This window comes from Lissotriton helveticus (assembly GCF_964261635.1).
Source record: "Lissotriton helveticus chromosome 1_1 unlocalized genomic scaffold, aLisHel1.1 SUPER_1_unloc_41, whole genome shotgun sequence".
NCBI classification, from domain to species: domain Eukaryota; kingdom Metazoa; phylum Chordata; class Amphibia; order Caudata; family Salamandridae; genus Lissotriton; species Lissotriton helveticus.
The window spans coordinates 978,571-1,003,530 of NW_027611683.1; the positions used below are offsets into that span (position 1 = coordinate 978,571).

Consider the following 24,960-nt stretch of genomic DNA (forward strand, 5'->3'; position numbering starts at 1 on the left):
ATCAGTGATCAAGTTCTTAGAGATTAGAAAGTAGTCCAAACAAACCAGCACCGTGTGTGGGGCTGAGTAAAATGTACTACCGTCTAAGTATGGGTGCCACCTTATCCAGGGGTCCTCCAGGAAGTTATGAAACACCATATCTGAAAGTGCTCTATAGACCCTTTTTTTCCTCCCTATATATTGTCCCCCAGGTTGTACAAATGAGCTACTAAGATCATGTATATTGAGATCCCCGCAGCAAACAATGGGCTCGGGCCATTGAGCTAAATCAACATCCAAATACTGAAAAACATCTGGGTCATCCTCTGTTGACCCATAGATTGTGACCAACGTGAAGGTATCCCCTTTAAAAACTACTTCCAGTATAGCCCATCTCCCCCACTGATCTTCTTTCTTTCTTCGCACTGTTACATCCCTCTTTCTCCCTAAAACCGCCACTCCTCTGGTCTTAGTCCCTTGCTTAGAGTTCGCTAGTAGTGAAAAACCCAATTGTTCCAGTAAGTAGCCTTTAACACCCTCTATGTGAGTCTCCTGTAGGCATACTAAATCCAAGTGCAATGTTTTAAGGAATGCTGCTACTCTTTGCCTTTTATTTATTTCATTCAGCCCGCAAACATTTATCGTGGCAATTCTACACGGCATCTCGAAGCACCCCTTGTCCTTTCAAAAAACCTACAAAGTGTTTAAGAAAATTCCACTTTTGCTGACTCCATGCAATCTCCCTCTTGTACTGTATACATTCTGATTCTGCTGCATTGCTATTTTCATGTTGTATGACTTTTATCACATTTTCTCCACAAGTGTGAGTTACCAAAACAAAAACAATCCAAAATGTCCTTTTTCTCCCCCATCTCCCACCCTGCCCCGCCCCCTACCACCCCCTTCCATCCCAGCGCCCCCCCTCCCCTGAACCCTCCCTTCCCCTTAATAGGCAAATAGGTCAGCCGACCTATGCGTGCCCGCCTTGAGTTGTGCTGTTCGCATCCCTCTCCTGCTTTTCTCTTTGATGTGTCGTTTACCCTCCCCTTCTTGTGCTTATATTCAAAAAGTTTGTGGAGTGAGCTCTATATAGCAAGACTCTATACCTCCTCATGTTATCCGCCTTTCTGTTTCTTTGTCTCTTCTAAAAACTGCTGAGCTTTGATCTCTGAAGAGAACATCTGGGCCTTCCCCCTTACGATCACCTTAAGCCTTGCGGGAAAGAGGAGATACGCTTCACAGCCTAGGGCCTGAAATGGGGCAATCATCTGTCTAAGCCTCCACCTCCTCTCTATGGTGACGTGGCAGAAGTCAGGCCTGGCAAAAAAAGTAACACCTTCAAAAGTTCTTCTACTATCCGGTCTTGCCTTGCCAATTATCTCCTCTCTCAGTAAAAAGTCCCCTATATTTACCAAGATTGCCCTGGGTAAATTCCCCTGAGTCTCACCTCCTGTACCTCCCATACCTCGTGGCTTCCTTATTGTAAAAGGGAACCTGTGTGCCCTCTGTACTTCCCTGTCCCACTGCCACTGGGACTCTGGAAAGGCTCCTTTCAACAGATTAACTACAAATTGCCTGACATCCTGCCCTTCCGCCCCCTCTGCCACACCCAAGAGTCTAACATTATTTCGCCTCTGCCTGTTTTCAAAGTCTTCCATCTTCCAGCTCATGTCTTCTGTCAGTTTCTCTTGTTCAGTCTTGAAGGCCTGCCAATTCCCCACATTGTCCTCCAGTCTGCCCGTGCGTTCTTCTACTTCGGTGACTCTCACCTCTACTTCCTTATTTTTTTCTCAGTGAGCCCTGGATTTTTTTTGAGTCTTGTCTCGCTCTCCGACTCTCAGTTTTTGCCTCTGCTTGCATCTCCTTTAAGGTATCAAATAATGCTTTGAGAGAGTTTTGCTGGGGTCCAGTGTCCAGAGTAGGGCCCCCCACCTCCTCCACTACCACTACCGCTGTCCTGGTAGACCTGGGATGTAGCTGAATAATCCCACAATAATTGACTGTCTTGATGGGGGGGGGGGGGGACTCTGAGGTGCGCCTCCTTATTTTAGAGAGTTTTTTTCTTTGTGTAGACGCTTTACCCGTAGTACTGGAACCAGAGTCTATTGCCTCATCCTCAACTTCCTCTTCTTGGCTCTCAGAGGAGATTATCGATTCTGTGTCCTCGTTTACTGAGTAAAAGTCCTCGCCTTCTATGGAGCCCCTTTCTACCTTTTCTGTTAGTTGCTTATTCTTATTGCTCTCCCCCTGTTCATTATCATCTGCCATGGCTTCCACGCTACCCCAGGATTTGATTCTCTGGTGTTGGGCTGTTTTATTCCCTTCTTTCATCTCTGCCTCTACCAGCATCAAGGCCCCCAACATATCGGCGCTTCCCAGGGACCCCCCCGTGTCTATTTCCCTTGTCATTTTTACCAGCGTCATACCTACAGACTCCGCCATCCGCTTCACTGTGGAATCATTTGTCGTTGCCATTGACAGGTTTGGCTGTCTAAGCGCTCCAGCAGCATCCTCCATTGCTGCTTCTGTTACTTTGCTCTCATCGGCCAAGCTAGCTGCCCGACCCGCAGCTGCCGCCTCAGCGCTCTGGATTAGTTGCATGGCAACCGGGCTCCCAGCGGCGTCGATCTCCTCCGCTGCGTCCTCGCGGACGCTCTCCCCCGGTATCTGCGCCTCCAGCGAACCGCCCGGCTGTTCAGGAGCTGTCATGGAGAAAACCTCCGTTAGGGTAGGCTGGCGCATCCCGCTGTCTTTGGGTTTATTTTTACACGCTCTGTCTTCTTTTGAGGTTTGTTCCACTGTAGTCGCATTTATCTTTCTCAAAGCTGTGTGATTCTCCGGTATCTTCTTTGGGAGCACCACAGCCTTACCGCGGACTTCTGTTTTCCTTTTCGACGGCATAGTAGGAATAGCAGGTACCTTACGGATTGCCCCGAGGTCCTTCCCCGTCGGTGTCTCGGCCTTCCCCGCTCCTTTCATTTCCCTGTCTGCCACCTCTCTGGGCTTATCCTGTCGCGGCGGGGGTCTGGGAGGCATCACGATAGCTGGATCCTTTCCGCTTTTTAGTGCTTTAATCGCACTCACCAGGTTACAGATGCACGCTTTCACCCAGTTTACTGCTGCACTTCTAAATCGGAGCTGCAATCTGAGTTGGCAATGCTCTCTCATTCTTTTCACTCCATCTTGCCACCATAAAACTTCAGGGGGAGCCCGACGCCCTAACCTGTAGAGTCATTCTGGGCAGGAGAGGAAAGTGATGCGACTGCTCAGCTCAACCCCTCAGCGGCCATCTTGCCCCCGCATTGTGTATTTTTTAAAGGAACATAGCTGATAAGGTTTCAAAAAAATCAACGTCTGTGAGATTAACTTTTTTTCTATTGCCATGATTGGTCATTCTTCTGTTCTTGTGTCCAAATTACGCAGTTTGGTACTGATGCTATAGAGTTTTCCTCTACCATGTCTATAGATTGCCCACAGTGTAATCAATATCTTTTGAACCTGTTAACCATTGCAAACTTCAATTTTCACACATCATTCAGTAAATAGCTGTTTTTGCATATCAGGCATAAGTGCAAATGTCGGTGCAAAATGGTACAGCAGGAGAGCAAAGTGTAAGACTCCTGACCATGGCAAACAGAAGTGGGACACAGAGGTTGAGTAGCTTGATCAGGGTACTATCTTTTTGGAATGGGAAGCCAAGATTTGATTTTAGAACATTTTGTTCCAATAGCGTAGCCAGTGTGTCATGGGCCCTAGTGCAAAGCAGAAAGTGCCCCTACCCACACCCCACTCCTAGCTGCTGTTTGGATTGTAAACAATAGCAGTAGGCCAACTGAATGAGCCTCAGTGCTACTGCACCTGCTGCATCAATGAAATCAACGTTCCTGGTTAATTCAAAACCAAGAAAGTAGTCCTAAGATCAGCCCCTGCAAGTAAAATCCTAAATAAATACTCTCATCCCTCCGTGTCACCACAACAGAATCATAACTCTGTACCAGCTCCTCGCTGAGGAGTCGCTGGACCGAGGAGGTAAGAGTGTGATTGAGCGGGGTGGGCTGTGCCTGTGTGGAGCTTGTTCCAGAGTGTAACGCTGCTCTCTGTGGGATGCACATTCCTGTGGTGGCCATGGTGGTGTGTTAATAATGCTCGTCATTGCAGCATGAATGACTGGCCGTGCACTCATGGCACTGTCCTGTGAAGCCCGGGTCCTGCAGCGCCCCCGTGTGCACAGAGTATAAGCGATAGTGAAAGGTAGACTGGAGTCCTCGGCACACAACATTTGCCAGCGCCGAGCACCATCTCTGACGGAGCACGCAGCACATTGTGCCTAAGGTCAAACTGCCCCTTCGGAGAACGACTGGAATGACTAGCTGGGGGTGGCAGTTAGAAACGCTGGGCTTGGACTGGTCTGTGTGCGCCCTTTTCCTTTTATAAAATTCAGAAACAGATCTTTTGAGGGAACACCAGGCTCTTGGAAGAGACTACTTCTTTATTAGTTAAGATCTGGCAAGAGGACTTTTTTATCCCTTTTGCTCAAGAAAACACACACCCCTAGCTCCCAAGCACTCTTTCCGTCCCTGCCTCTATGCAACATTTTTTCCTAATGCGTACACAAAATATGGCATTTGACTTTCTGCTAATCACAGTTGTTTATATTTCTACCCTAAATAAGCCCCAGCAGGAATCTGCACTTTTGTTAGCAAAGAAGTTTCAATGTGTCACCTTGGGAAAAACTGAAAATGTATTTAACATGGACCCTATTTTACAAAGAAGACTGATCATCAGATTTTTTTAGTTTTTAGGGTGTATCCATTTCTGGTACTAACATTACTTGTCTTAAATCTCTCACCTCCAACTGATCTGACCTTTTACCCAGTGCTGCCAGAAGTTGTTAGGGGATTCCCAACGGTTCCCTCTGCCACTTCCTCCGCTTGCTCCATGTCCTCTCATCAAACTCAACTGTTCCTTCTCTTTTCCAGAGGATTCCTTCGTGGCCAGACCCGGGGGATTGGATGGGGAGAAGCAACCAGGTCTCACACTGCCAGGAGTGCCCCGGAAGTCGATTTGTGCCTGTTCCATCTGCATTGAGGCCTGCCCTGTCCCTGAAGAGTCTTGAAGCTGCCTCCAACCACAGCCCCCCTCACCGCTTCATTACTTGCTCTGTAGCTGACCGACTCCGATCGAGCCTCAAACAATGAACGAAGCTTCACCATGAAAAAGTCAGCACCTGCAACACTCCTCGGGCTTTGGAGCATACCCATGACTCTCAATTCTATAGACCCGGCCCTGAGAAATAGTTGCTTGTGCTTAGCACCTGAAAGCACTGGCACAAATTAAGCACTGGCACGGAGAAAAAGACACTCATCCGCTGCGTTCATGGAGACATCAGAACCTATCCAATAGCCGAAATACCCATCAAGTTACCCAATGACAGTACTCTACTGGTCAGGGTAGGAGTATTGGACAACCTACCCGAACAACTCAGTTTGGACACAGACTATCCAGAATTCATCTTGTTGCTCAAAAGCACACTGAGGGACACTCCTACACACCCTGGTACGCTGCTCAGACAACCCCCTTGGCTTTCGGACCGGTCATTTCAGTATGCTCAATTCAAAGACCCCACCCACCAGAATGCCTGGCAACAAGCGCAGAACCCAGTGATACCGTCCTCATTCCCCTCATATGCAGGATAGGAAAACAAGATGATCCCCACAGTTAGTGGTTCTCAAGAGAGTTCGCTTTCAAATATTATTTTTTGCCCAGTCACACATTCTAGCAGGTCACAGTGTGCCTGAAAAAACAACCCAGACTGTGTTGAGATATTTTTTATTGGCCAGGGATATTCACCAATGTAGATAAATACTGCAGGGAGTGTGAAATATGTCAGAAGAAGGACCTCAAAACCCCCCTGCCTTACAACCTCTACCAATCATCGATAACCCCTTTGAGAGGATAAGTATGGATTTACTAGGTCCTCTCCCAAAATCGAAAAAATTATATATCTATATACTGGTTATTGTTGATTACGCAACTCGATACCTAGAAGAATTTCCCCTACGAACACCAAGCACGAAAAAAACATCAGTTAAAAGTTACTAGAACTGTTTTCGAGGGTAGGATTTCCCACAGAGATTTTGACAGACCAGGGTACCCCCTTTGTATCTCGTTTAATGAAACAAGTGTGGAAAACCTTGAAAATTACCCAAATAAGAACATCGGCTTATTACCCTCAGACAGAGGGTCTGTGCAAGTGATATAACGCCACCTTCAAGCTAACCATGAAGAAAATGCTAACCACCAAAGGGAAAGAATAGGACATGTTGTTCCCACTCGCCCTCTTTGTTATTTGAAGCCAGGTTTAGAGAAGCTTGGGTTGTTCTCCCTTTGTACTTCTTTATGGGAGACAGTCACAAACCTTGCTAGAAATGACAGGAGAAGACTGGGAACAAGAGAAACAAGGAGACACACAACACCCTCTAGAATACACCCAAAGCCTAAGAAACCGCATACAGAAACGGCGAGATTTTGCTCACGACAACTTAGAAAAAGCTCAAAGAAGCTAGCAGATGTCTTGCAATAAAGGAAAGAGGTGACAGCAGTTACAAGTCCATGACTAGGTGCTCCTCCTCTTACCTTCCACAATACGCCAAAACAGGCCTCACTACTTACCGGTTACGCCTTTCCTCAACCAAAACCCAGATATACCACATAAATCTACTAAAGAAATTGTTGGGACCCCTCCCCAAAGACACCCATTATGTTTTGTCTGACTAAAAACCCATTCCTTCAAAATTGACTAAATTGCTCATAAACGAACATCTAACAGAGGAACAAAAAGTGTCTCTTCAGACCCTCTTAGAGTCCTTCTCCTCCATCTTTTCCGACCTCCCAGGTAAAACAACAATCGTCGAGCATGCCATTGTTACCCCACCAAATGAAGTAATAAAACAACGCCCCTACAGAATACCATGTGCTAGGCGGGACGCAGTTCCTGCCGTAATAGAGAGTATGTTACAACTAGGAGTCATAAAACCTTCCAGCAGTAACTGGTCCTCCCCCATGGTCATAGTTCTGAAACCGGATGGTTCCATCTGTTTTTGTATAAACTTCCGATCAGTCAATGCCATCTCGAAATTTGAACTCGTCACCACGCCACGGCCCCGGAGGGACTTTGCTCTTCCAGGTGATTGGGCGTCTACGGGGCTTTTGGAAAGGGGCTGAGTCAGAGAGGGACGGGCGGAGAGGCAGAGGGATAAAAGGGACCCAGGGTAAAGGAAATAAGTGAGATGGAAAAGAAAGACAAAAGCAGAAATCATCGGCTACTTTTTTTCTTTTGGTTACTCCAACCTCTAGCCCCTCCCTTTACATTTATGCATAGCTATTATTTATTCCTCACATCCTCCCTTGACTAAACCAGAAAGCAAAAACACTTACCTGTGCCTTTTCCTTCTGTCCGAGAGACGACGGCAGCCGAGGCTCACCTAAGGGACTGAAGTGGAAGACCTTGTGGGAAAGAAGAATACAAAAGAGACAATCAAACATTGTGATTTCCTGCAATACTAATAAAAACTCTCCTCAAGGGAATGGGAGACAGAGACAAACACACACACACACACACACACACACACACACAGGAAAGCATGGTAGGAAAACGCCTGATACTGTTTTTATATGCTGGCATATGTACATTGTTTTAGAAAAATGGAGGAACTATTTATTTTGTTCAATGTGCTTAAACTGCTAATTACTTTTATCACCTCTTTCCTCACCGGCAGAACCCAGAGAGTCCGCCTCCCCCTTTCCAATCCAAAGCCACCACGATCACCTGCGGCATACCCCAAGGATCGTCCCTCAGCCTTACCCTTTTCAATATCTACATGGCACTGCACGCCAACATCATCCGAGCACACCACCTCAACATCATCTCGTACACTGACGATAACCAGCGGATCCTCTCCCTCACCAAGGTCCTGGCCCCCACCAAATCCAACCTCCAAAAAGGAATGAAGGCTGTTGCAAACTGGATGAAGACTAGCCGGCTGAAACTGAACTCGGACAAGACAGGAGTCTTGTCCGAGTTCAGAATAGAAATAGAAGCGGGCAAGGACACAGCCCTGCTTTAGCCCGTGGTTGGTGCTGATCTTTTTCGTGGCTGATTCACAGGAAAGTTTGACTCTTACCCATGTTTGGGTGTACAGTGATCTGATTGCTTGAAGGAGTTTCGGACAGATGTTCCAGGCAGCCAGTTTCTTCCATAGAGTATTTCGAGCTACACCGTCAAAGGCTGCTGTGTAGTCGATGAAGCAAGCGAAAAGAGGCTGGTCGCCCTGAGCCATTGATTGTTGTATTAAGTATGATAGGGCAATAATGTTATCTATGGTGAGGCCTCCCGGGCGGAATCCTGTTTGATAGAAGGGAAGCAAGTTCTCCTTGGTGACCCAGTCTGTTAATTCCATAAGGAGAGAACTTGCGTATGCCTTGCCCTCCACGTCCAATAAGGCAATCATTCGGTAGTTCTTAGGGTCTGTGCTTGGCCCTTTTTTGTAGATTGGATGCATTAGAGATCCTCTCCACGAGTCTGGGACATCCATCAGGAGCAAGACCACTGACTCTTTGTCAGTGAAATTGCTCACCCACCCTCGCAGCTCCACCCTTAAGTGAGGTGTCCCTGCCTCTGCACTCTTGAGTGTTGGTGATCGAGACCCTCCTCCACCCGCAGGTTTCCCTGCGCCTCATCCCTGGTGGTCCAGTGGACCTCTGTCTCCTTTCTCTCACTCTGCTCCTTCACTCGGTTTTCTACTCTTTCTATCTTTCACCTTTCTGCGCCTTTCTGCATCTCTGCTCTTTTGTGCCTTATTTCTGCCCGTTTTCCCTTTCTCTCCCTCTGCTCCTTCACTCGTTTTCTCTCATTTTTCTACCCTTTCTATCTTTCACCTTTCTGCACCTCTGCTCTTTTGTGCCTTATTTCTGCTTATTTTCCCTTTTTCTTTATCTTTTCTTTCCTCCCTTTACCTTTCCCCGCCGCTGCTGCCCCCGCGGCCACTCCCCCCCAGCACGACCGGCCCAATCCAGCTCCCCTCCCCGCTCCCGCCTCCCAGCTGTCCAGCCCTCCCCGACCCCTACTTAATGGCGGGCGCGCCGCTGGTGCACGAAGGCGCGTCAAAGGCAAGCAGGTCTGCGCCCGTCTGCGACCCGTCCGTGACCAGCACCAGGAACCCTGGACCTCCGCCCCGACAACGCTACGACCCAGCAGCACTCCACGCACTCAACCCAGGCTGCAACAACAACTGCAAGCTAGCATCACCAGCCGACACCCATGGACCCTTCAGCTGTCACCCTTGCCGGCACACCTGCAGCACCGCCAAGAACACGGATCCAGCACAACCCGCCCACAAGAACACAACCGAACCGAAGACCCTGCAATGCATCCTCCTCAACGTCCGATCCCTCCACAAACACGCCACAGAAATCTGGGACCTACTTGACAGCACCAACCCGGACGTAGCATTCTTCACCGAAACCTGGACCAACACCACCTCGGGACCGGACATCGCCATCGCCATCCCCCAAGGATACAAGATCTCCAGGAAGGACCGCCCCACCCACCCAGGAGGAGGAATCGCCATCGTCCACAAATCCAGCCTCCGCCTGAGCACACTCCCTGACGAGTCCACAGAACTGATGGAACACCTTCACTTCAAGATACTGGCCAGCCCCACCGCCGCCCTCTGAGGAACCCTCATCTACCGACTCCCTGGACCCCGCGGACCCTTCGCCAACTCCATCACGGACATTATCTCCCCGCAGGCCATCGCATCCACCAACTACACCCTGCTGGGAGACCTCAACTTCCACCTCGACAATCAACTGGACCCCAACACCACATGCCTCCTGGACAACCTCCACAACATTGGACTCCGCCAGATCGTGACCGAGCCCACGCACTCAGCAGGACACACCCTCGACCCCCTCTTCACTACAGGAAACTCCATCACCTTCAGTCACACCACCGAACTCCCATGGACCAACCATCGTTGCGTCCACTTCACCTTCAGAACACCCACCATCCACAAACACCAGCACCTGCTTCCACAAAGAAACTGGACCAAAATCACCGACGGCCAGCTCACCCCCTCACTCAACAACTCCACCCCAACCATCACGGAAAACGACGACCCGAACACCGCAGCCCGAACCCTGCATAGATGGATCTCGGACAGCACCGACACCATAGCCCCCCTCAAGAAAAACAACAATACCCGTGCCAAGAAAGCCAGATGGTTTACCACCGAACTTCGAGAATCCAGGCGCACATGCCGCCACCTCGAAAAGGCCTGGAGAAACACCAAATCCACAGAAGCCCACAACAACTTCAGAGCCGCCACCAACGCCTACCATCAACTCATCAGAGAAATGAGGAAAAAAGCGATTGAAGATAGAATCTCCACCCATGCACACAACAGCAAGGAACTCTTCAGCATCATCAAGGAGTTCGCCCAACCCACCAGCGAGTCTACCGACATCCCTCCCTCACAAGACCTCTGCGACAAACTCAGCACCTTTTTCCACCACAAAATCAAGAGCATCTACGACAACTTCGACGAAGACAACCAACACACTGAACCCTCACCAACCACCCCCGACACCCGGAAACCAGCGATTGATGACTGGACAGCCCTCACCACCGAAGACACGCTGAAGACAATGAAGTCAATCCACTCAGGGGCCCCCACGGACCCCTGCCCCACCACATCTTCAACAGAGCCGCCGACACCATCGCACCCATGCTCCGCCACACCATCAACCGCTCCCTGGCGACTGCCTCGTTCCCCGACGACTGGAAACACGCCGAGGTGAGCCCCCTCCTAAAGAAACCCTCAGTGGACCCCACCGACCTCAAAAACTACAGACCCATTTCCCTGCTCCCGTTCCCAGCGAAAGTCATTGAGAAAGCCATCAACAGCCAACTCGCCACATTCATTGAAGAACACAACATCCTCGACTCCTCCCAATCCGGCTTCAGAAAAAACCACAGTACGGAAACCGCCCTCCTCGCCGCAACAGACGACATCCGCACCTTACTGGACAAAGGAGAAACAGTAGCCCTCATCCTCCTCGACCTATCAGCGGCGTTCGACACAGTCTCCCACCGCACCCTAATACGCAGACTCTATGACGGAGGAATCCAGGACAAGGCCCTCGACTGGATCTGCTCCTTCCTCTCTGGCAGGACGCAGCGGGTCAGACTCCCCCATTCCTCTCGGACCCCACACCTACCACCTGCGGAGTCCCCCAGGGCTCCTCCCTCAGCCCGACACTCTTCAACGTCTATGTGGCTCCACTTGCCCACATCGTCAGAACCTATGGACTCAACATCGTGTCATACGCAGACGACACCCAGCTCATCCTCTCCCTATCCAACGAGCCCAACACCGCCAGACGCAACTTTCGAGAAGGCATGGAAGCCGTCGCCAAATGGATGAAAAACAGCTGCCTACAACTAAACACCAACAAAACAGAAGTACTCATCATGGGCCCAAACCCCAACGCCTGGAGCGACACCTGGTGGCCCACCGCCCTCGGAAACCCGCCAACCCCCACAGACCACCCACGCAACCTGGGAATCATCCTGGACTCCGAGCTCAAAATGGAACGCCAGATCAACTCTGTCTCATCTTCCTCCGTCCACACCCTCCGCCTCCTTCGTAAGACCTTCAAATGGATCCCCCTCGAACACCGAAAGACAGTCACTCACGCCCTGGTCACCAGCAGACTCGACTACGGCAACGCACTCTACGCTGGAATAAACAAAAACCTCATCCGCAAGCTACAGAACATCCAGAACGCCGCCGCAAGACTGGTCCTCAACCTGCCAAAACACTGCCACATCTCCCAGCACCTGCGCACACTCCATTGGCTCCCCGTCGAGGCGAGAATCACCTTTAAGATGCTCACCCACGCACACAAGGCCCTCCACGGCACCGGAACAGCATACCTGAACAGCCGACTCAAATTCCACGCACCCCAAAGGACCCTACAATCAGCCCAGCTCTCCTATGCCGTGGTCCCCCGCACCAGAAAGACCAGATTGGGAGGCCGCTCCTTCTCCTTCCTCACTGCCAAAGCATGGACCGCCCTTCCGCTCCACCTCAGACAGACAACATCGCTCCCCATCTTCGCAAGAAACCTCAAAACCTGGCTCTTCGACAGACCCCCTCCTTGATGGAATGGAACCTGCACCCCCCCACCCCTAGCGCCTTGAGACCCTTACAGGTGAGTAGTCGCGCTTTAACAAACCCCTGATTGATTGATTGATCAGGAGTCTATACTCTGCATACAGCTGGCCCAGGTTCTCTGCCCAAAAGTAGATGTCCTCCCTGTAGAGGGAGCCTGGCAGACCATTTGGTCCGGGGGCCCCATTGTGGCGTATTTTTTTCAAAATTGCCCTCAAAGCCTTTCTTTCAGCAGGTGTAGCGTTAGCTGAAGGGGACGTGGGTTCAGTCATTTCTTCGTTTGGGTGGTCTTCCAGGGCTGTTCTCTTGCTTGAGTTTTTCACTGGGGCGTTGGTGTAGAGAGTTTTTACGTGGGCTATCCAAGTACTAGCATCAAGTGGGTTCTCCGTGTTGCAAGTTCCATGGGTAAGCTTATTTAAGTATTGCCAAAATTCTTGGGTCTTACTAGGGGCAAGCAGCTCGAAGATCTTCAACCATTTTTGCTCAGTTACTTCGCGTTTTACATGCCAAACAGCTTTTGCGTGAGTTTTGGCCGACCTATTGGCTATGCCGATGCTTGTTAATGTATGTTGAATATCTAATTAACTATAGTACAATGTAAACAAGCATTGGTAAATGTATTAGGTTTCTCCTATCTGATTAGTAATTTTTTTTAAGTTTTTGCTTGGTGAGCAGTTCTGTAATATAATTTAAATGAACTTTGAAAAAGCATTATGACTTGTTTGAGAAAGGTAAATAATGAAAGGTAATGTGTGCAGTTCTATGCAGGGAAGAATACTAGTTATCAGTGGTGTAAGTTACAAAGAAGAGACCACGAGCAGAAGAATGGGAAACTGCTATGTGTCTGTATGTCTTGTGTGACGTAATTCATTTCTGGCAGGTTCACTTTCCCAGACCATTGAGAGTGCACTATGGCGCTGCGGGGACTGTACGGATCTGATATGAATGCACTTTCTTTTCTTAAGTCACAAATGTATGAAACAGTTCAGAGTCTGGAAAACACTGTACAGCCCATTGCCCTGAATGTTTACTCTCAGTGTCGTGAATATGCACCCATGCTAGTAAGCCATCCTAGTTGCATCAGATAAAAAAGCAACGACTATGGCTTCGTTGTTTAGAATATTGAAAATGCTTCATTTCTGAAATGATGAGACTGTGAAAGAACTATAAGGAGTCTCTTTGAATTGACATACATAGTGAAGGGTGGTCCTGCTAGATAGAGACCCGTCCCACTTAAAGCACTGCGTATGACAATATGAAAGAAGCATGTGAACAGATACAAATACTATTCCTCTGTAGAAAGTACGCATGTTTACCTGCTAATAAACACAAAGCATCATTTCTTCACGGTGCTGACATCAAATGGAATGAATGCGGCCCTGAATCTCTGCTTTAAACTCATCGCCTTCTAACCTTGTGATGCACACTGTGGCTGCAGAGCTCCTTTCTGTCCCCAGGCTGAGCTCATGGCCACAAATGCTGCAATCCTATTATTAATAACCCTCCTGCCCAGAGGCTCCTGCGGCCTCTGTTGTCTCGTGCGTGTGTCTCGAGCGCTCTCTGGTTTGAATCAAACCTTTGCCTCCTCAGTCTCTCTGAAGCAGCCACAGGTTGTTGTTGTTATTCGGAGTTAAGCGCAGCTGATTCAGGGCTGACACCCTCTACCCTGGAGGGCAGTTAAACTATTCATTCTTTCCCCCACCTCGCCATGCAATGCAGGTTTATTGCGCCCGAAGCCCAACGGCTTTGAGGGGCTCGGATCATCCACAGGCCCCCCGCAGACGACCTTGCGGTGCCCTTTGCTCACCGGGGGCCGCACAGGATTAGTGTGGAAACCCCCACAGAAAAACCTGCAACGAGACACAAAACCCATCCTAGAAATGTGCCCACATCTGACGAAGTCATTACATTGGTACTATTTATAAGATTACTTTAAAAAGAAGGCAGCGGAACACCACTTCCCTAAGAGCAGCTACGACGGGTATAAATACATCTACAGCAATGCAGCTGAATGAATGAATGAATGAATCTGCCGTCACTGACCCGGAAGAGGAAAGTTCACTTCGCCTTTCACCAGCGGAAAAACACAAATTAATAAAACTACCAGAATGTTAGCCCCCATAACTCCCAAGTGCATTATGGTATATGCAGTTCACTGTAATGTTTCATGGCATGCGACATTCACCAACAGGGAATAGTCCACTTGGTCTGTGGGTGCCTAATTTTCAAATTTCACTAGCTCCATTTTAGCAACGAGCGCACCCCCATGTTTTGTCCACTGCATTGAACCCAAAGCTTCCAGAGGCTCTTGACAAAAAGAGCTCAAAGCTGCAGGTTGGTCAAACCCTAACTGGCCAGAGCTACACATTCTATGTCCATGGGTTCTTGCTTCACTCCATGTGTACACATTCTATGTCTATGGCTCTTGCTTCACTCCATGTGTACACATTCTATGTCCATGGGTTCTTGCTTCACTCTATGTGTACACATTCTATGTCCATGGGTTCTTGCTTCACTCCCAGTGTACACATTCTATGTCCATAGGTTCTTGCTTCACTCCATGTGTACACATTCTATGTCCATGGGTTCTTGCTTCACTCCAAGTGTACACATTATATGTCCATAGGTTCTTGCTTCACTCCATGTGTACACATTCTATGTCCATGGGCTCTTGCTTCACTCCATGTGTACACATTCTATGTACATGGGTTCTTGCTTCACTCCAAGTGTACACATTCTATGTACATGGGTTCTTGCTTCACTCCATGTGTACACATTCTATGTCCATGGGTTCTTGCTTCACTCCAAGTGTACACATTCTATGTCCATAGGTTCTTGCTTCACTCCATGTGTACACATTCTATGTCCATGGGTTCTTGCTTCACTCCAAGTGTACACATTCTATGTCCATAGGTTCTTGCTTCACTCCATGTGTACACATTCTATGTCCATGGGTTCTTGCTTCACTCCATGTGTACACATTCTATGTCCATAGGTTCTTGCTTCACTCCATGTGTACACATTCTATGTCCATGGGTTCTTGCTTCACTCCAAGTGTACACATTCTATGTCCATAGGTTCTTGCTTCACTCCATGTGTATTATTATTATTATTATTTCATTTGTATCGCGCAACAGCTACCCAACAAAGGGTTTCCCGGCGCTACTGATTCATGGTTTGTTCCTAGCTGGGCATGTTTCAGATGTTAAACAGCCAGGTCTTTAAGGCTTTCCTGAACTTCACGTAACAAGCCTCATTTCGTACAGAAAGTGGCATGGCATTCCACTGTGTGGGTCCAAGAAATGCAAACGATTTTCCACACATTCTTGACAGTTCGGTTCTAGGAATTACAAAATGTCTAGCTGAGGCAGACCGTAAGGCTCGGGGAGGATGGTAAGGATGCACCAGGCTTTGCAAGTATTTTGGGGCAGTTTTAGTGGAGATTTTATGCATGAAGCAGAGAGATTTAAATTTTATCCGATTTTCTACTCTAAGCCAGTGTAAATCGCGAATGTACTTAGAGGTCGATGTCATATAAGGGATTTTGCATAACAGTCTAGCAGCCGCATTTTGGACTGTCTGCAGTCTGCGAACCGTTTCCTTCTTTGCCCCTAAGTATAATACATTGCCGTAATCAAGCCTAGATGTGATCAAGGCATTGATTACTGTTTTCTTTGTGGATTCCAGCAGCATCCAACAGATCTTTTTAAGCCATTTTAAAATGAATGAATGAATGAATGAATGAATGAGGGCAATTTGTATTGCGCTACTAAAACCCGAAGGTGTCAAGGCGCCTTTTTAAAATTGCAAAGCAGGTAGCAGATGTCTTCACTGCTTGTTGGTGCATATTAAGGGAGTCGTCCACAATGATACCAAGGTTACGGGCCTGCATTACCGGAACCGGAAGGAGGCCCATTTCTTGTGGCCAATGTTGGGCGCCCCATAGTGCTTTATCTTTACCTAGGATCATTACTTCGGTCTTGTCACCGTTTAATTTTAGGAAGTTCTCTTGCATCCAACTTGCAATTTTCACAAGTCCTTGTTTTAGAATAGATGGACAGTTATTTTTCGCAGAGGAAAGCGAGAAGAGCAGTTGTGAGTCGTCGGCGTAGGAAAACATTTGTAGTCCCGCCTCTTCCGCTACCTTTGCAAGCGGACTCATGTATAGGTTAAATAGTAAAGGGCTTAATATGGAGCCCTGCGGTACTCCGTGTTTAAACATCTGGACGTCTGAACAAGCGGAGCACGAGAAAACTTGAAAAGTGCGTTTGTCCAGAAATTATTTAATCCAATTGATGGCAGCTCCTCTGATACCCATTAAGTATAGTGTCTGCATTAATACAGCATGTGATACCGTATCGAATGCGGCACTAAGGTCTAATAATACTAATGCCACTGTTTCACCTCTGTCCAACATGGAGCGAATGTTTTCTGTGACACCAAGTAAGGTTGTCTCCGTAGAGAAACCATATCGAAAGCCTGACTGTTGAGGCAGCAGATCTTGGGTTGTAATGAATTCTGTGAGGGAACGGTGCATATGCTTTTCAAGTATTTGAGCAAATATGGGTAATAAGGAGATTGGTCAAAAATTTGAGGGCAAATTAGGGTCAGCACCAGTTTTCTTTAGTAGCGGGTGGATCAGAGCGTGTTTCCATCCGTTTGGCACACATTCTTCCTGTAAGGATCCATTTAAAAGGTCTGTGATTATGTCCATCGACTTCTTATTCAGTTGTTTTAGTACCGAGCATGATAATGGGTCATTTGGTGATCCTGATTTGATGGTACTAAGTAGCTCAATGACAGTGTCTGTGCAAAGCACGGGCCAACTTTCAAGTATACTAGCCGGGGCATAGGGGAGCTGCTTATCAGCTTGATTAATCAGTGCAGTAGAAAATACCTTAAGGGAGGTCATGTTGGCCGGGTGGCCAATGTTCTGAGCTAGTTCAATTTCTTGGTAAATTTTGTCAACTTTATTGACAAAGAACGAGGCCAATAGATTGCATTGTAGCTTATTTAGATCTGGCGGGGTTTGTTCTGTTTTTGAGCCGGCTAGTTCTTTCACCATTTTAAAGAGTATTTTTGATTGATTTAGGGCCTCCGTAATAGTAGTACATACAAATTCCGCTCTAGCTTTGTTACAGAGCGCTTGGTATTTGGCTAATTTGATTTTATATTCTTTTTTAGCTTCAGGAGAATAGGTCTTTCTCAACATGCGTTCAGAGTTTTTGCACCTAGTTTTTTCTTGCTTCAGTGTTTCATTAAACCATGGAGCTGGAGATCGATGGTTTTTACATTTCAATTTAGTTTTTGGTAGGCATGTGTCAATGTCTGTCATGAGCCACTTTTGAACTGCCACGGACAGATTTTGAACCGATGCCTTAGTGCAAGGAGTACGTGTATCAAGGCAGGTATTTAAGGCGATAATATCTAATTTCTTCCAATTTCTAATGAATTGATCGTGCACAGGTAAGTTTTCCTTACTAGGCAGTTTGATTTGAAAGGAAAATTTGATGAGATAATGATCTGACCAATCAATAGGTAGAGCTTGGGAGGTGGACATATCCTTAATATTTGAGAAGATCGGGTCAAGAAAATGCCCTGCCCTATGTGTTGGCCCTGTATTTCTCAGGGTTAAGTTGAGGGACGCTAGGTCCGCTATAAAATCTGTAGCTTTTTGACAGTTTGAATTGTCTAAGTGTAGGTTTATGTCCCCAATAATAGAAAAATTAGCAGTTTTCATAACCAAAGGACCAATAAGATCAGGAAGGCTTGTCACCCAGTGTGTCGCCGTCCCTGGAGGACGGTATATAAGTGCTCCAGATAATGTGTAATTCGGGGCAAGAGCAAGTTTAAAAGTGCCTGCTTCACAGTCTGGACAAGATAGTTTAATAAGCTCGCAGTTGTAAGCTTTCTTAAATATAATAGCGATCCCTCCACCAGACTGATTTTTTCGATCTAGTCTTACAATAGCATATTGATCTGGGCGGGATTCGGCGGTTTCAGGCCCTGAGCTTTCCTGAAGCCATGTTTCTGTCATAAACAGGGCGTCGGGTTCTTCGTCAATCAATAGGTTGAAGATCTCAGCTTTATGTTTAGGTAGGGAACGACAATTCAAGCTAAGAAAAGAAAAAGGTGTTATTTTAGGCTCAGGATATTTTTTCAGTCTATCTCTATTTTCAGTAGCTTTTGTCCCAACAGGAGTTATTGAGAAATTGCAATTTGGATATACTGCCTTTCCCCTCCCTAAGTGCAGTGTGTTACAGGTAGTAGTCAGGGGAGGTCTCAAAGCACACAAATGCTCAGAATTATATTTTATGGGTGTAAGCCTGTATTTACTTCCACATAGATTTATATAAGATGTTACCTGATCCTGTTCATCATACAGTGAAGGTAACTGAGCCATGGCCCTGGGCCCGTCCGAGGTGCGGACGGGCGCAGATGGGCTGGACTCTGGCGTGACTCCGGCGCTGATGTGGTGCGTCCGCTAGTCGCGTCCGCTACGCGGAGAGCGCCCGTCTCCTTAAATACTGAAGGCTAGAGCGCTGACAACGCTGCCGCCTCCCACCCAAGATGTCCGCTGTCGGGAATATTCTCCCGGGACTCGGTACTCAGCCCTAAGATCGGCTGTGACCGCCAAAAGTGCGTAAGAAAGGGAGTAACAAGGCAAAAATTATAATAAATGCGAGGGAATGTGCAAATGTAATTTTTTTTTTAAATCACCGCTTTTAAAATTCCGTGAACCACACACTATTAATCAGCAGGGTTATACAAATGTAGCAGGCTACCTCCCGGCTTCCGCCTCAGGAGGGGTCCAGTCAATTATACACAAACTACACATTCTATGTCCATGGGTTCTTGCTTCACTCCATGTGTACACATTCTATGTCCATGGGCTCTTGCTTCACTCCATGTGTACACATTCTATGTACATGGGTTCTTGCTTCAGTCCATGTGTACACATTCTATGTCCATGGGTTCTTGCGTCACTCCATGTGTACACATTCTATGTACATGGGTTCTTGCTTCACTCTATGTGTACCATCACCCGCTTCTAAGTGACCTGGTCTCCAGCTCAACCAAGGCTTACTGAACCACCCCACATCCCTGGGCAAAGAGGTAACCCCAGAAGAACGTTTTTATCCCAGGGGGACAGTCTCAAAGTCCATGTTCATCCAATACAGCTATCACACACATTGCTGCCAAGGTTTCAGATTGCAATGTGTGACATTTTCATAATTTCATTGTAATTATGAGTGACATTTCAACATGTATGAGCGACACTTTATCATGAGCATAATCATGAGGAAAACTTATAAAAATCAGAAATGACACTCAATTGAGTAATGGGAACCTCTAAAAAGATCTTAAAACTACTACAAAGCACCAGAAATAGAAAGGGCACTAACCAGAGACAGACTGCGTGACTGCAGTTCTCAGTAACATAAGGCAAGCAGGCACTGCAGCTGCTCAGAAGATCTAATTGATTTGATCATTCATGACAGCATGCTAGCCTAAAAACAAAGTTCATAGCATAGCAAGTGCAATTTGGAGGTTATACCATAAATCAGGCCTCTCCGAGACTGGCCAAACTGAATGACAAACTAACTCTGTTTTTCATTTCTGTTCGAGGACAGACTAAAGAACATGCATACATTTAACACAGCAGACACCATCCCACATGCATACATTCGACCCAGCAGACACCATCCCAAATGCATACATTTGACACAGCAGACACCATCCCACATGCATACATTCGACCCAGCAGACACCATCCCACATGCATACATTTAACAGAGCAGACACCATCCCACATGCATACATTTGACACAGCAGACACCATCCCACATGCATACATTTGACACAGCAGACACCATCCCACATGCATACATTTAACACAGCAGACACCATCCCACATGCATACATTTAACAGAGCAGACACCATCCCACATGCATACATTTGACACAGCAGACACCATCCCACATGCATACATTTGACACAGCAGACACCATCCCACATGCATACATTTAACACAGCAGACACCATCCCACATGCATACATTTAACGCAGCAGACACCATCCCAATGCATACATTTAACGCAGCAGACACCATCCCACATGCATACATTTGACACAGCAGACACCATCCCACATGCATACATTTAACACAGCAGATACCATCCCACATGCATACATTTGACACAGCAGACACCATCCCACATGCATACATTTGACACAGCAGACACCATCCCACATGCATACATTTGACACAGCAGACACCATCCCAATGCATACATTTAACGCAGCAGACACCATCCCACATGCATACATTTGACACAGCAGACACCATCCCACATGCATACATTCGACCCAGCAGACACCATCCCACATGCATACATTTAACACAGCAAACACCATCCCACATGCATACATTTGACACAGCAGACACCATCCCACATGCATACATTTGACGCAGCAGACACCATCCCACATGCATACATTTGACACAGCAGACACCATCCCACAGCAGACACCATCCCACATGCATACATTCGACACAGCAGACACCATGCCATATGCATACATTTGACACAGCAGACACCATCCCACATGCATACATTTCACACAGCAGACACCATCCCACATGCATACATTTGACACAGCAGACACCATCCCACATGCATACATTTGACACAGCAGACACCATCCCACAGCAGACACCATCCCACATGCATACATTCGACACAGCAGACACCATCCCACATGCGTACATTTAACACAGTAGACACCATCCCACATGCATACATTTAACACAGCAGACACCATCCCAATGCATACATTTAACGCAGCAGACACCATCCCACATGCATACATTTGACACAGCAGACACCATCCCACATGCATACATTTGACACAGCAGACACCATCCCACATGCATACATTTAACACAGCAGACACCATCCCACATGCATACATTTGACACAGCAGACACCATCCCACATGCATACATTTGACACAGCAGACACCATCCCACATGCATACATTTAACACAGCAGACACCATCCCACATGCATACATTTAACACAGCAGACACCATCCCACATGCATACATTTGACACATGCAAACATTTAACACAGCAGACACAATCCCACATGCTTACATTTGACACAGCAGACACCATCCCACATGCATACATTTGACACAGCAGACACCATCCCACATGCATACATTTAACACAGCAGACACCATCCCACATGCATACATTTGACACATGCAAACATTTAACACAGCAGACACAATCCCACATGCTTACATTTGACACAGCAGACACCATCCCACATGCATACATTTAACACAGCAGACACCATCCCACATGCATACATTTGACACAGCAGACACCATGCCATATGCATACATTTGACACAGCAGACACCATCCCACATGCATACATTTAACACAGCAGACACCATCCCACATGCATACATTTGACACAGCAGACACCATCCCACATGCATACATTTGACACAGCAGACACCATCCCACATGCATACATTTAACGCAGCAGACACCATCCCACATGCATACATTTGCTACGGTGCCACTTTCAGGGCTGGGACCCAAGGGCCCCTTCTACTCTGTCGGTAGGGAGGGCGTTGTCATACCCTTGCCCTTAACGTCCGTAGATACCATATTTAAACGACCATATAAATATATCTAGGTTGGCAGCCGGCAGCTTTTGTGTTTGGCAAAGACTGTATACAGTCTTTTCTCACCCACATTGGTCCCTTGCACACTCGGGCCAATCCATAACATGCGGCATATCAGGTTGGAGACACGTGTAGACGTCGCTTGCGCGGGTAAGTTTAAAACTCGGCATCACGATAGGGAGACCTGTTTTATTTCAATGGTATGATTTTACCGTAATGAGAGTTAACGTTCGAAGATACAATATCCAAGCGACAATTTAAACATGTTTAGACTGGCAGCCGGTAACCTTTGTGTTTGGTAAAGACTGTATTCAGTCTTTTCTCACCCACATTGGTCCCTTGGCCACTCGGGCCAAACCGTAGCATTTCGGGCATTAACAATTGCCTATACTAATTTCTAGTATGTCCTCTAAGCAATATTGGTCCAAGGATTGAATCTAATTAAGCCGCAAAATAACATATAGATATAGAGGCTCTCTTGGTTACGAGGGATATTCAAGTTCCTTTTTCCCTCTAGTTCAGCGTTGATAGGGACACTTCGATTGTTTTCTCGATATTGGTAATGGCTGTATGATATACTCAGGCCAAACTAAGAAACACAAACACATAGTTTATTACCATCGACTACAGTGTGATATCTTTGGGTAGTCACAGATCAGTGGGTCACTTTGTATCAATAAGGTGGAGGCTGAGGATGCGCAAAGAGTGGTCTCGCATTTTGTTTATATTGTAGTGGTCCATGATATCATAACAAGGGACAACAGCCATCCATCTACTGTAGAAGCATCTCCGATAAGGGACTGATTTTTAAGCGGACACAGGTAAAGCTCCTAGATATCAATATTGAGTACACCATGCTTTTCGGTCAACCACATAGTTACCCCTTGATTTATCTTTGTAATGTGCAGTGTACTGCAGACAGAGAATATAGGGATAAAAGGTCATCACCTGTGGACTGACTGTCAAGCGTATACAGGTAGCAGCATCTCCGATAAGGGACTGATTTTTAAGCGGACACAGGTAAAGAGTATAGGCTCCTAGATATCAATATTGAGTAAACCATGCTTTTCGGTCAATATATATTTCGGAGAATATATTGATAATCACCTGTGGACCGAGAGTCAAACGTATCCAGGTAATGTGTATGGACTCTTAGATACAAATATTAAGAAAATTAAGTACTGTGTGGTTATCTCCATAGTCATCTTCTTGTCTATCCCTTGTGTGTGTAGTTTCCACATTCACCGAGGCCTTCAGCATTAGGATCCCTCGCGCTAGGCTCAGGCGCTTTTTGTGGCAAATATATCTTTTAACATCTAGTGATCTATGTGAAACGGAAAGGCAGAGCTTTTCTCTTAATATAGAAAATGCAGAAGAGCAATAATTAAACATAAAGTGTACAATTGTCCATCTCTCTGTCCTGACCCCATGATAATTGTAGAACCAGGCCTCTTTGTTCTTTCTGAGATCATTAAACATAAAGTGTACAAGTGTCCATATCTCTGTCCTGACCCCATGATAATTCTAGAGCCAGGCCTCTTTGTTCTTTCTAACAGTCATTGTTTCTTAGCCTTCGAGATAAAATACCCTGAGCATTTCTTAACAAGGTTGACTATAAGGTATAAATAAATATAAAAGCAAAACCGAGCAGCTTTGTAATCTAAATACCAGATATTCTGTCTCATAAAACAGACCCCCTCGGATCCCAGTCCCTCCTGCTGGTGCTCCTCATTAAACGTGTGAACCTGCGGGGTCAGAGGCCTCCCTCGCCTCTCCTCGTGCTCCGGTCCGTGGAGGCTGCGGGGCCCGGGGGGGGGGGGGGGGCACCCCGGGGGCACGGCGCCTGTGAGGAGTGTGTGGGGTCCGGTGTGTTATTCCCCCCGAGTGACGCGAGAACAAAACATGGCGTCTCACGGCTGCGCACGCGCAGAACCGTGACGCGCGGGACGAAGACAGGCCTTCCATCACCGAGTGAGGACCTTGCACGGAGCGCGGCCTATGACCTGCCGTAGACAGAGGATGCGCAGCCTCACTGCGCATGCGCAAAGCGAAGACACGCCCTATAGAGAAGCTCTGCACTTCAAGTCATTATACTTTTATTCGACACATGTATCATAAAAAGTACAAACATATAGTACACACAAATATAAAAAACAGTTCATTATTTACAAAAAATACATATAAGAATTATGTGGAAGAATTGACTTGATGAACATTTTTTAAAATCTTAGTCCTAATGATCCATGCACAAGATAAAAACTTTGCAACCCCACAAATAATAACCATGGAAGTGGTATTGGAAATAAGAATACGTAAAGCTGATTTATGATCTCTAACACCAAGATTCTTTAGTGCTGGTTTTAACCATTTCTTCCTAGGTAGGGTATATGCCTTACAGGCAAAGAAAAAGTGGCCCAATGATTCTTCGGGATTTGCACACCCTGGACATTTTATATCCTCTTCCCTCCTATTATTCCATTTAGATGTAAAAGTTTTGAGGGGCAATGTTCCATATCTAAATTTAAGATATAAGGTCCTTTCCCGAGGTATTTGAATAAAATCCAAAAACGGCTCCAATTTTAAGGTGGATTTATGGGTCAAAAAAGTCTCGGTCAAATGACCCCAGTTTGGGTTTTGTAGTGCCCTGGCCTCTATCCAATCCCAATATAATTTTTTCACCACTTGTTTTGGTGGAGGTAATTGGGATACCCAAGCGTCTCTTAGACCCACACTTGCAACAAGGTGTTTTAGGGCATTTAGCCACTTAATTTGGCCTGAAGTATTTAATTTTAGCATTTCATCTAAAACCAAGGCATAGTTGGCTAACTCTGGGGTCCTCCTCAAACGGACCCAGTATAAGAGAGGACGGAGCTGGAGGATATCCCGAATAGATTTTCTACCCAGGTCTAAGAATAACGGTTTAAGTGGTGTGGAGGATGGGAGTGATACCAGGTCCCTCATAAACTTATTCTCTGATCGAACGTGGTCGTTGGTATTCTCATTGCCCCACAGTTCCGAGCCATATACAGCTGAGGC

At 46.8% G+C, this 24,960-nt stretch overlaps 1 long non-coding RNA gene across 1 annotated transcript in view; it reads right to left on the reverse strand.

Annotated features, from left to right (window-relative positions):
* LOC144806051 (uncharacterized) overlaps nt 1-23,794 on the reverse strand; it is a 46,664-nt gene extending 22,870 nt beyond the window's left edge. The window contains exons 1-2 of the long non-coding RNA XR_013605671.1: nt 23,593-23,794; nt 7,417-7,485 (exon numbers count right to left, since the gene is read on the reverse strand). This is a non-coding gene — a long non-coding RNA (uncharacterized LOC144806051). The remainder of the gene's footprint in view (nt 1-7,416; nt 7,486-23,592) is intronic.
* Between the last annotated feature and the right edge of the window lie 1,166 nt (nt 23,795-24,960).